We start from the raw sequence: 13,944 nt of genomic DNA, 5'->3' as shown, positions 1-13,944 counted from the left end.
ACATCTCTGCGTTAAGAAGTATTTCTATAAAAGACTTCACCAGACTTTCAGAAACAGTCTCAAGCTCAGATATTTCAACTTTATTAATTATTTACAAAATGGCAAGAAATTTTACAGGGTGGAACCTAAAAATAAGGTTCCAAATAATGGGCTGTGAGGGATCTTACATCAGGATGTCAACTAAAAGTTCCTTGTGCTATCGCTGAGCATCTTTTAGAATTTTGATCATATAAAATTGATTTCTGTAATTTTATGAAACGGTATAGAATGTTTTAAAGTTAAGTAAACCAATTAAACTACAAAACATCAAAGAATGAATTCAATCTGTTGCTAATACAGATGTTTGTGCTGTTGTTTTCTCATCATAATGATGTCACAAAAAATTGATGAGGCATATTACAAGAGAATAACAAGATGGAAATTATATTAAAGATGTGGCAAAAATGGCAACATCAACACAACCCGAATTAGTTAAATAATTTAATAATGATTGAATAGCAAGAAGGGACAATAATAATAGTAATAATAATAATTATTATTATTTAAAAAAGGTGTATATATATATATATATATATATACCTTTTTATATAATAATAATTACTATTATTTTTGTGTATATATATATATATATATATATACATTTTAATGGTTGTGATTTTATTATTATTATTACATGGAGGTATGACAATTAATGGGGGCATTATTAATAAAAAAAAATGCATTTATTTTATAGTGACTATATAACAATATAATTTAAATATAATCAATATATGTAACTATTATATATTAATAATGGGATTTTTAAATAAACCAGCTTACCATTTTGTGTAATGTAATATACTATATAACAGTATCATTATTTTTTGTGAAGGGGCTATGAAAATATACTGCATGTATTCCACCGATTTCAATAGAACCTCCTGATCAAAATGGCTTCAAATGGTCAGAAAGGAAACACTGACGAATGAACGGACTGAAAAGCAGTTGTAAATGTAGCAAAATGAGACAAAGACACAGAGGAAATATCGTGATGTAGTTTTATTAAAAGTCTATTTACAGAAATGAAGAGTCGTGTTCATGAGTCGTGATTCATTCTGTCGTCTTTCACTATGTTCCCATATAGCATGTCTCCAATGAGTTTCCGAACCGCTACTGTGTCACTGATCTCTGTAAGGTGCACAAACACACACCCCCAGAGTTTTATGCTCGTTTGGTGATGATTCTCATCTTTCCAGCAGTATGCAAAACACTGAAGACAGTGTAGAAACAAACCAAAGCTTATTTCAAGCCTGCATGTGCGTGTATGTGGGTGTGAATAGAAAGCACTGCGTAAATTAATTATACATTTTTTAAAAATGGGCACGAACGGAGACCTTTTTGTTGTCAGAATCCATTTTAGACTCATCGAAGATATTTTGGAAATGCCACAAAGAACATTAATCAGAGCTCCAAAAGCCTCAATATTAATTCATGCCTGCTAATGCTTTTTAAAATATCCCTTTGAATACATTTGCATAATATAGTTATTTTACAGATTCAGTAAAATTCAACTAAAACAAACTCTCCAATCTACTACTTAATATTTAATCAACCCTAATTTTGAAAGGTTCCATCTGGGAATCAAAAAGTCAGCAATTAACCTGGAAATAAAAAGAAAAACACATGTGTTAAACATTACGAAAGTATAAATAACTAACTAAATAAGTAATATAAGAAATAAAAGAATAAGAAAAAAGAATATAAAATATTACCCATTTATTGGTAAAGACATTGGCCTTATGGGTCTCATTTGGCATGAATCTCCACCTATAGTTTATCCCCAAAAACATCACGAATCATCACCCACTATACCTCTCCATCTTTTGTGATTCCTCTCACCTGCAGGCGTCCAGGGTGGCTGCGTCCCGTGGCACGGTAAGCTAATCACGCTTTGAAAATCACGTTGTGGGAGCACATCAGACTCAGAAGATGAATAATTAACAGTGGCCCCAGGAAGTCACGCTGGCTTTTCATTAACAACTGTGCATGTGGCAGGAGTCTGAGTGAGCAGAATGTCCTGACCCCCCTTCAGCCCAGTCAAACGCTTTCGAATACGAAGGCAAATTGTGCCGCGTCTAATCAACCCTAATTTTGAAATGTTCCATCTGGGAATCAAAAAGTCAGCAATTAACCTGGAAATAAAAAGAAAAACACATGTGTTAAACATTACGAAAGTATAAATAACTAACTAAATAAATAAGTAATATAAGAAATAAAAGAATAAGAAAAAATAATATAAAATATTACCCATTTATTGGCCTTATGGGTCTCATTTGGCATGAATCTCCACCTATAGTTTATCCCCAAAAACTTCACGAATCATCACCCACTATACCTCTCCATCTTTTGTGATTCCTCTCACCTGCAGGCGTCCAGGGTGGCTGCGTCCCGTGGCACGGTAAGCTAATCACGCTTTGAAAATCACGTTGTGGGAGCACATCAGACTCAGAAGATGAATAATTAACAGTGGCCCCAGGAAGTCACGCTGGCTTTTCATTAACAACTGTGCATGTGGCAGGAGTCTGAGTGAGCAGAATGTCCTGACCCCCCTTCAGCCCAGTCAAACGCTTTCGAATACGAAGGCAAATTGTGCCGCGTCTCAAGAAATTGAAATGATGTGACACGAGTTCAAAAGTCTCTTCAGCCTCAGCGGTGGACTTCACACAAAACACTTTCAGAAGAACGGCATCTGTGCTGGGTTATTTTTACACCAGAGATATTTTTTGTCTGCCAGGTTGCCATTTTACACAGTAAAATTCTAGACTGGAGTTTAAAGCAATAAAAAAAATTGAATTCATTGAATCATATTATCATCTCTCTTAACCATTATCGACCATCATTTCAGCAAAATAGCAGTGCATCCCTAGTTTCAACACTAAAATGCATGCGTTTCATAAATTATATATTGGCATATATATTTTTCCCATGCTTCTCCAGATGATCATGTGAGCAATGTTGAGCTCTACAAATGATCACACACACAGACAGACGTCCACTCACCCACTCCCAGTCTGTGAAGCAGGTCTGGATACTCGGGTCTCTCTTCCAGCACACTCAGCAGGTTGGTGGGCTCCATCCTCTCCAGCTCCACTCTCCAGTACACATAGATCTTATGGTTAAAGCTCACGTAGACCAGGCAAGGGCTGTTCCTTCCATCTTTACAAGCATACTGGCCTAATGGAGAAAATAAGACCATGATAAAGAGATCATTTTACATTAAAGACTGTGGGACAGATTTAATAAACAGGCAAATTAGTGTGAGATGCACAGAACAGTGCTGATGGGAGTGGAAAGTTCTACAGGTGATTCTAGGTGAATCTTCAGGTGATCTACTGACAATTCACAAATTAAAGACCAGAGATGCAGCCAGATTGTTTCCATAATGACCCACGCAATCTACCAAAATCAAATTAGCAACTAGTTTAGTTAAGACAGTTAAGACATGCTTTTTGGGGTATTAGATAATAGCTCAAATGCCAGTAAACTGACTACTGCAAACCTTAGAATATCACGCTGATTTTTAAAAAATGCTCTCCTCCCATAAATATATCGCATCTGAAAGGGAAACTCCTACAAATGCATATGGAATAAGGTCAGCCGCAAAAATAACCAAGTCCATGTCTTTTCATTGTTGATTTTTTACTGCATGTAATAATCTTAAAGTTTTTTTTAACTCCAGGGTTTGCCCTGATGCAAGTTGTTAGTAAATACAGCCCTATATTACTACATGTCAAAATATTATTATATTAAACAATAATATTTATTATAAAAATAATAAATATTATAATATATAATATTGTCTATTTTTTATTGTAAATACACACACATCTACACACACACATATATATATATATATATATATATTTATTCACATTCAATAACATTTATCATAATAACAATTTTATACTAATACTAAATAAACTGCATCATCAACCAGTGATTAACATAATAAGAATTATGACAATGATAGCAAATAACAAAGCATTTCAATATATTTGATTTTATAATAGATATATAACCATGATTTGATTAATATAATTTGATTTTCAATCTCCAGTCCTAAATTATGATTGGTCAATACAGTAATATAGTAGCAGTATAGAAATATAGTAAAAGTTTTTATATATATATATATATATAAAAAAAATTTTCCCCCATTTTTTTTTTTTTTTTTTTTTTCAAAATAAAAGTTTATTGAGTTTAATGAAAATGTATTCTTGTTCTTTACTGCCTACATATAAATGTAAAGTAAATAAATGTAAAGGTTACTGTTCCTTACCAGAAATCAGTCTTATGGTTTATATTGACACGTCTCGGTCATTTCTAAACCATAAGACTGTTCCTTACCAGAAATCAGTCTTATGGTTTATATTGACACGTCTCGGTCATTTCTAAACCATAAGACTGTTCCTTACCAGAAATCAGTCTTATGGTTTATATTGACACGTCTCGGTCATTTCTAAACCATAAGACTGTTCCTTACCAGAAATCAGTCTTATGGTTTATATTGACACGTCTCGGTCATTTCTAAACCATAAGACTGTTCCTTACCAGAAATCAGTCTTATGGTTTAGAAATGACCGAGACGTGTCAATATAACATCAAAAATGAACGTGGTTGAGCAGTTTACATTGATAGCTACTTGAGTTACCACCTGTTGCTTAATGTTTGAATTGGACACAAAAGATAGTATCAAATATGGAAATTTATGCAAAAGCTCTGTTTACTAAACTAGCTAATATAAAAACTATCGATCAACACTTTTGTGTGATAAGCCTGAATGAATGCTTATTCAATCAAACTACACCTCTGCATTTTTGTTTACACTTTCAAATGGAAATGACCAATCAGGAATCCACCGTGGTTGTACGGACAAGGCCACGTAACGTTTCACACGGCGTCTGATCTGTTTAGCATTAGAATATGTTTTTCTCCGGAGATATATATATATATATATATAAAAAAAATTTTCCCCCATTTTTTTTTTATATTTTATATTCAAAATAAAAGTTTAATGAAAATGTATTCTTGTTCTTTACTGCCTACATATAAATGTAAAGTAAATAAATGTAAAGGTTACTGTTCCTTACCAGAAATCAGTCTTATGGTTTATATTGACACGTCTCGGTCATTTCTAAACCATAAGACTGTTCCTTACCAGAAATCAGTCTTATGGTTTAGAAATGACCGAGACGTGTCAATATAACATCAAAAATGAACGTGGTTGAGCAGTTTACATTGATAGCTACTTGAGTTACCACCTGTTGCTTAATGTTTGAATTGGACACAAAAGATAGTATCAAATATGGAAATTTATGCAAAAGCTCTGTTTACTAAACTAGCTAATATAAAAACTATCGATCAACACTTTTGTGTGATAAGCCTGAATGAATGCTTATTCAATCAAACTACACCTCTGCATTTTTGTTTACACTTTCAAATGGAAATGACCAATCAGGAATCCACCGTGGTTGTACGGACAAGGCCACGTAACGTTTCACACGGCGTCTGATCTGTTTAGCATTAGAATATGTTTTTCTCCGGAGAGGCCTTGCTTGAAAGCGCAGCACCTCTCCTGGACATTCCCATCATACAGCAGACTCACAGAGACTGGGGCTGCATTTTAATGAGCGCACGCTGCCTCCACATTTGCGTTCTGCATTTTCACAAGATGAAAATGAAGACACAGGTGTATGAGCTGATAAAACACTATCCGTACTGTGTGAGGCTTTGTTGTACATGAGTCAGTGCCCTTCAGTGTCAACATGAATGCAAGTCATGATGTTTCTGTGAGCAACACATCTATCAATTTAATCCTCTTAATGCAACAATTTCAATACATCACCGATGTGCAGCACAAAATTAGAAAAAGAGAGGGGAAAAAAGGTGATAAAAAGAACGGGAAGGTACAAGCAGAAGTGAAAGAGAGAAGTACAGAAATGCTAAGTGATATTTTCCACCCTGCAGATGTCTTGTATTAACATATATTACAATTAAGAGAAAAGCAGTCTTCTTGTTCGTAGTTTTAAGCATTACTTGTATTATGCAGTTTTTAAAGAAACATTAATTACATTTAAGCACATTTAATGCTCACATTCACATAAGTAATACCCTTAGTTTTTTTTTTTAGAAAAGATTAATGTAAAACAATTTTTATGATTGTTAAAAATAGAATAAATACTCTCTTTAATATTTTTTTTAAAGAAGTCGAAAATACAGTAAAAACAGTAGCATCTTAAAATAGTATTACAATTTAATTATAAAATGAATAACTGTTTTTAATATTTGAATATATTTTAAAATGTAATTTATTCTCGTGATGGCAGAGCTGAATTTCCAGCAGCCATTTCTCCAGTTTTCAGTGTCACATGATCCTTTAGAAATCATTCTGTGCTGATCTGGTGCTCAATTATTATCAAATTCTTTCTTTTTGGTTTAAAGGTAAATATGGTCCTAAAATGCTGACGGATAAAGACTGATAAAGACTATAAGAGAAGCTCACCGCCACAGAATGCATTCACATTTTCATCAAACTGGAAGTGGACCACCATACGTGCGTGATCGATGATGTAAGTTTGGCCGTCCCAGGCACAGGCCACCACTTCCTCTCTCCCATCACACTGAATAAATACACAAAAAACTACAATACACATCAGGTAGTGCAGGTTTTTGTATTTTTCTGGTAGCTAAACATTTATGAAACATGTACATAGAAAAGCTCTAGCATCATTTCTTTGCAGATGAAACTTGGTTTGATATTTTGTATGCAATGCAATAAACATTTTTAAGTGTCATTTAACATCAACTTGGATAGTTTTTGGCGCCATCATCACACTTACAGTGACTTCCAGCTTCTGGAGGGCACAAAGCTGGTGGTCCACTTGCACAGACCACAAGAGCTTCTCAGAGCGGTCCATGAGCTTCAGCGTTCCTGGAACACCACCATTCAACGAAAAACAACCACAACAGCTAATGAAAAACAACAACAGCTAACCAATCAATAACATCAATCCAGTGCTGTTCAAACAAAACAACACTAGGGTTAAATTTGTGCTGTGTAACTGAGTGGCCGTGAAGAACAAGCCTACACTTTTAGAGTAAAAAGCCAATCTTCATACACCCAGAGTATGAAGACACCCAGAGCCCAGAGTGACCAAAAAACACAGCGTGTGCTTTGGTCTGTCACACTGGGCTCATGTTCTTCTCCCTTCATCAGATAGCCTTTGACATGTGGTGGTGGACTAATATCTGGACTCACCGTCTAGTGTGCAAAGAGCAAACAAGCCACCTTTAGACGAATCATCCTTAGAAACTACGGAGAACGAAAACAACATCCTTCATTAAGTTTGTTGAAACTGTGAAAATGATTTGTGATTAGCGATAGACCGATATTAAAATAAAATACATCTTAATATAAATACATTACATACACAATTTCATATTTCATTTTTAGATTTTATTAAAATAAACTAAATGATTATATTATTTAATTTATATAATTTGTATAGTTAGTTATATAATTCTAAACATTTTATATAATTATAAACTTTAATATAATTAAATAGTAATAAAATAAATATATTATACACATAAAAAATAATTAAAATAATTTTATTTTATTAAAATAAATAAGCACATAAATAATTATATATATAATTTATTTTTTAATAATTTGATTATTATTTTCATGTTATTGCCAATAAGCAATACATGTAGCCATTAATTAAATTAGAAATTATTTACTATTTTGTCGAAGTAAATTAAAAATAACAAAAAAAGCTAAAGTCAGTTTGAATTTAGACATCACAACATTATAATGTACAGAATGAAAATGGATATTAATTTTGAGATTTGCTAAAGAAAAAGGATTTTTCAATATAAAGTTATGCTTTAGATGACAAGGGGAGGGGGGTTAGCATGCATAATTATACATCAAATAATGACAAATAAAATTAAACTTAAACAAATCTCAATAACGTTCAATAACGAACATGGTACCAATACATTGTGAATCGTTATTTATGATGTGAAAATGTTGGGAGAGCAAGTAAAAATCTGAACTACTAGTGACTGAATCTTATTATTTAATCTGCATACTTTATTCTGCCAGCTGCAAAGTTTATAAAGATATGCGTGCTGCGAGTGACACAGTACAGTACCTCTGCAAATGCTGCCTATCAAATGAGTGGACACGTTCTTGTTATGGATGCGTCCGGTGGTAAGATGAAGGACAACGTCTCTGGAAGGACATACACAAGCTGAGTTACTCCAAAAGCCAGTTCTGCTCTGAATTATTTAGCACTGCTATAACATTAAAGGGTTAGTTCACCCAAAAATGAAAATTAGGCTGCGTTTTACTCACCCCCGAGGCATCCTAGGTGTATATGACTTTCTTCTTTCAGACGAATTCAGTCGGAGTTATATAAAAAATTGTCTTTGATCTTTCAAGCCGTTTAACGCCACTCAGCGGGTGTTGCATTGCTTCAGTCGAAAAGAACTTAAATAAAAATCACCCATCCATAAAAAAAAAAGTGTCTCACACGGCTCCGGGGGGTGAACAAAGCTAGATTAAAGTGATTATTACGTTTTGAATATGGATATTTTTCTTACAAAAACGCATGGATTCGCTACAGAAGGCCTTTGTTCACCCCCCGGAGCCGTGTGAGACTTTATGATTGTTAAAAATAGAATAAATACTCTCTTTAATATTTTTTTTAAAGAAGTCGAAAATACAGTAAAAACAGTAGCATCTTAAAATAGTATTACAATTTAATTATAAAATGAATAACTGTTTTTAATATTTGAATATATTTTAAAATGTAATTTATTCTCGTGATGGCAGAGCTGAATTTCCAGCAGCCATTTCTCCAGTTTTCAGTGTCACATGATCCTTTAGAAATCATTCTGTGCTGATCTGGTGCTCAATTATTATCAAATTCTTTCTTTTTGGTTTAAAGGTAAATATGGTCCTAAAATGCTGACGGATAAAGACTGATAAAGACTATAAGAGAAGCTCACCGCCACAGAATGCATTCACATTTTCATCAAACTGGAAGTGGACCACCATACGTGCGTGATCGATGATGTAAGTTTGGCCGTCCCAGGCACAGGCCACCACTTCCTCTCTCCCATCACACTGAATAAATACACAAAAAACTACAATACACATCAGGTAGTGCAGGTTTTTGTATTTTTCTGGTAGCTAAACATTTATGAAACATGTACATAGAAAAGCTCTAGCATCATTTCTTTGCAGATGAAACTTGGTTTGATATTTTGTATGCAATGCAATAAACATTTTTAAGTGTCATTTAACATCAACTTGGATAGTTTTTGGCGCCATCATCACACTTACAGTGACTTCCAGCTTCTGGAGGGCACAAAGCTGGTGGTCCACTTGCACAGACCACAAGAGCTTCTCAGAGCGGTCCATGAGCTTCAGCGTTCCTGGAACACCACCATTCAACGAAAAACAACCACAACAGCTAATGAAAAACAACAACAGCTAACCAATCAATAACATCAATCCAGTGCTGTTCAAACAAAACAACACTAGGGTTAAATTTGTGCTGTGTAACTGAGTGGCCGTGAAGAACAAGCCTACACTTTTAGAGTAAAAAGCCAATCTTCATACACCCAGAGTATGAAGACACCCAGAGCCCAGAGTGACCAAAAAACACAGCGTGTGCTTTGGTCTGTCACACTGGGCTCATGTTCTTCTCCCTTCATCAAATAGCCTTTGACATGTGGTGGTGGACTAATATCTGGACTCACCGTCTAGTGTGCAAAGAGCAAACAAGCCACCTTTAGACGAATCATCCTTAGAAACTACGGAGAACGAAAACAACATCCTTCATTAAGTTTGTTGAAACTGTGAAAATGATTTGTGATTAGCGATAGACCGATATTAAAATAAAATACATCTTAATATAAATACATTACATACACAATTTCATATTTCATTTTTAGATTTTATTAAAATAAACTAAATGATTATATTATTTAATTTATATAATTTGTATAGTTAGTTATATAATTCTAAACATTTTATATAATTATAAACTTTAATATAATTAAATAGTAATAAAATAAATATATTATACACATAAAAAATAATTAAAATAATTTTATTTTATTAAAATAAATAAGCACATAAATAATTATATATATAATTTATTTTTTAATAATTTGATTATTATTTTCATGTTATTGCCAATAAGCAATACATGTAGCCATTAATTAAATTAGAAATTATTTACTATTTTGTCGAAGTAAATTAAAAATAACAAAAAAAGCTAAAGTCAGTTTGAATTTAGACATCACAACATTATAATGTACAGAATGAAAATGGATATTAATTTTGAGATTTGCTAAAGAAAAAGGATTTTTCAATATAAAGTTATGCTTTAGATGACAAGGGGAGGGGGGTTAGCATGCATAATTATACATCAAATAATGACAAATAAAATTAAACTTAAACAAATCTCAATAACGTTCAATAACGAACATGGTACCAATACATTGTGAATCGTTATTTATGATGTGAAAATGTTGGGAGAGCAAGTAAAAATCTGAACTACTAGTGACTGAATCTTATTATTTAATCTGCATACTTTATTCTGCCAGCTGCAAAGTTTATAAAGATATGCGTGCTGCGAGTGACACAGTACAGTACCTCTGCAAATGCTGCCTATCAAATGAGTGGACACGTTCTTGTTATGGATGCGTCCGGTGGTAAGATGAAGGACAACGTCTCTGGAAGGACATACACAAGCTGAGTTACTCCAAAAGCCAGTTCTGCTCTGAATTATTTAGCACTGCTATAACATTAAAGGGTTAGTTCACCCAAAAATGAAAATTAGGCTGCGTTTTACTCACCCCCGAGGCATCCTAGGTGTATATGACTTTCTTCTTTCAGACGAATTCAGTCGGAGTTATATAAAAAATTGTCTTTGATCTTTCAAGCCGTTTAACGCCACTCAGCGGGTGTTGCATTGCTTCAGTCGAAAAGAACTTAAATAAAAATCACCCATCCATAAAAAAAAAGTGTCTCACACGGCTCCGGGGGGTGAACAAAGGCCTTCTGTAGCGAATCCATGCGTTTTTGTAAGAAAAATATCCATATTCAAAACGTAATAATCACTTTAATCTAGCTTTGTTCACCCCCCGGAGCCGTGTGAGACTTTTTTTATGGATGGGTGATTTTTTATTTAAGTTCTTTTGGACTGAAGCAATGCAACACCCGCTGAGTGGCATTAAACAGCTTGAATGATCAAAGACAGTTTTTTATATAACTCTGACTGGATTCGTCTGAAAGAAGAAAGTCATATACACCTAGGATGCCTCGGGGGTGAGTAAAACACAAGCTAATTTTCATTTTTGGGTGAACTAACCCTTTAACCCTCATTGTGATTCTCTCACCTGCTAGGAGTTGCTGTGTTTTCATCCCCAGGTCCTGCAACGCCCTCTTGTGTCCAAGAGCACAACAGAATAGCATAGCCACAGCCAGGCTGAGATACCATTAGTTCAGGGAGACCTTCTGGATACTTGGGTTAACCGAGAGACTGTCAACCTGGTGAAAACAGAAGAAAAGGCTATAATAGTTTGACTTCATGTTGACCTGATGTCTGATGCATCTACTTCAGTACCTGACCCTCCAGAAGCCATTTCTTCAGTAAGACCATCTGACCAGAACTCAAATCTGAAGCATCAGAAGGTTCCTCCCACCTGAACGCCCGCACCACCCGGTCCGTGTAGCCAACGACAAGCTCACAGCGCCCGTCTCCATCTTACATGTGCACAAAAACTTCAATGTTCACTGGATTTGAAAAGGTTTAGAAATATTTGAGCATGTCTTATGCAAACTCCTCACCAACATCACTGATGAGCATCACTTTGGTATTGGCGGGGATGTGCTGGGTGTAACTGGGCTTCTGCTCGTCCCCGATCGAACCATCCTGCTGACTTGAGGAGTCTGATTTGGCTGCAGCAGCGCTGATATCAAACAGGTGAAACCAGCCCTCTGCACCAACTGCCACAACAAAGTTCTGCCAGTGCAGAAACAAAGCCATGTTACAAATGTGAGTATGAAGTATGAAAGATTTAACACTAACAAAATAACACTTATTTAAAAAATAAAAAAAAGAACCATGGCATGACAATGTTTTTTTAAATGTAGTTATGAAAAACAAATCTGGAAGGTAATGACCAAAAATAAATAATATATATATTATATGTTGATCATTAATTAAAAATTACACTTATCAATTATTTAAATTAATTGATTATATATTAATATATGTTAAATAGTAAAGTAAATAATCAATAGATTAATATATTTATATAAGACATAGATATAGAGATAAGATATATACCAGTATTAATAATATCTACTGGTCTCACTCCCTTACCAATAATTGATTGAATAAATGTATTAATAATATCTGAAACTTAACTGATACTATGTAAATACCTACATGAATGCAGTGTTCACTAATCAATACAATGGTTTTATCAGCTAAAACCATCATTATACCATGATACCACCAGTCCTTCCCTTGTAGAGGGAAGAAGAGAAAGAAAAACTAGGAATAAACACAGCATCATTCATTTTCATAATCAAATATATTCATCATGACATGATTCATAATTTACCAACTACATGGTCATGCTCCTCACCATGCCCACACATGTCCTCGTGATCCAGGGCTTACAGTCATCATTTTTATAGATGTACAGCTTCCCACTAGTGTCTCCCACCACCAGCTCATTCAACTGCAGAAAAAACATCCACATCTGATTTATCTCATGCTACTGTATCAAATAATAGTGAATATGAAAGCCCTAAAAATACTAGTCCTATGACATGGCTGCAGTTATGATAAACCGAGTCATTTAAACTAACATCTGTCACACATGCAAACACTTGGAACTTACCGAGTCGTTGTCTGCATCTCCAAGACAGATGGCGTGAGGAAAGATTGTTCCCGTGAAGTCTAAACTCACGCGCTGCACATAACTGACCGAGCGCATGGCCTGTCAAAATCAGCAGCTAAAACAAGTCATATCTGAGCAACACTTCTACTGAACACTCCCCATCCAGTACAAACAAATGCACATGATGATCTGTTCGGGCTTCATCGTTTCAAAATAAAAGTCCGTGGTCACTGTGGTGCCGATAGTCTGTTTTTGTATATATATATATTTTTTTTTTATTCAGCAAGGGTGCATTAGATTGATAAAAAAAGTGACATTAAAGACATATATAATCTAAAGTATTTCTATTTAAAATAAACGTTGTTCTTTTGAACTTTCTATATACCAGAGAATCCTGGGAAAAAATGTATCACGGTTTCCTCAAAAATATGAAGCTGCACAACAGTTTTCAGCACTGATAATAATAATAATAATAAATGAGCACCAAATCAGCATATTTGAATGACTTCTGAAGGATCGTGTGACACTGAAGACTGGAGTAATGGCCGCTGAAAAACAAATAGAGTTTATTGATTATAATAAAGATGGTTAATTTAAATTGTAATATTTCACATTATTACTGGTTTTATTGTATTTTTGATCAAATAATACCTTATGCTCAGCTTTGGACTTCTTTCGTGCAAAAAAATCTTACCAATCCCAGACTTGAACGGTAGCCTGGTTCTGTCCACTTGTGTAAGTAAGATTTCATTAACATTTACTCACAATAATTGTAATAAATTGCATTTTCAAAACCCCTTTCCCTGTAGGCCTATTAGATCTCAAGTGGGAGGTAACTACCATTGAGGATTTGCTATTAATGCACTGCTGACACAAAAGTCAAAATAAAACAATACTTGTTTCAAATATTTTCTATATTTTTCTGTCACTGATCTTTTGGTGAATTGTACATATGTAACTGATTATCCT

The 13,944-nt window shown here is 34.2% G+C and overlaps 1 pseudogene; it reads right to left on the bottom strand.

Moving 5' to 3' along the window:
* Window positions 1-1,030: 1,030 nt before the first annotated feature.
* On the bottom strand, window positions 1,031-13,115 carry LOC107588173 (integrin-alpha FG-GAP repeat-containing protein 2-like; annotated as a pseudogene).
* Between the last annotated feature and the right edge of the window lie 829 nt (window positions 13,116-13,944).

The sequence above is a fragment of the Sinocyclocheilus grahami genome, unplaced genomic scaffold, assembly GCF_001515645.1.
Source record: "Sinocyclocheilus grahami isolate Dianchi unplaced genomic scaffold, SAMN03320097.WGS_v1.1 scaffold1.1, whole genome shotgun sequence".
Lineage (NCBI taxonomy): Eukaryota > Metazoa > Chordata > Actinopteri > Cypriniformes > Cyprinidae > Sinocyclocheilus > Sinocyclocheilus grahami.
Note: the sequence above shows the minus strand (reverse complement) of the source record. Positions and strands in the feature narration are given on the sequence as shown.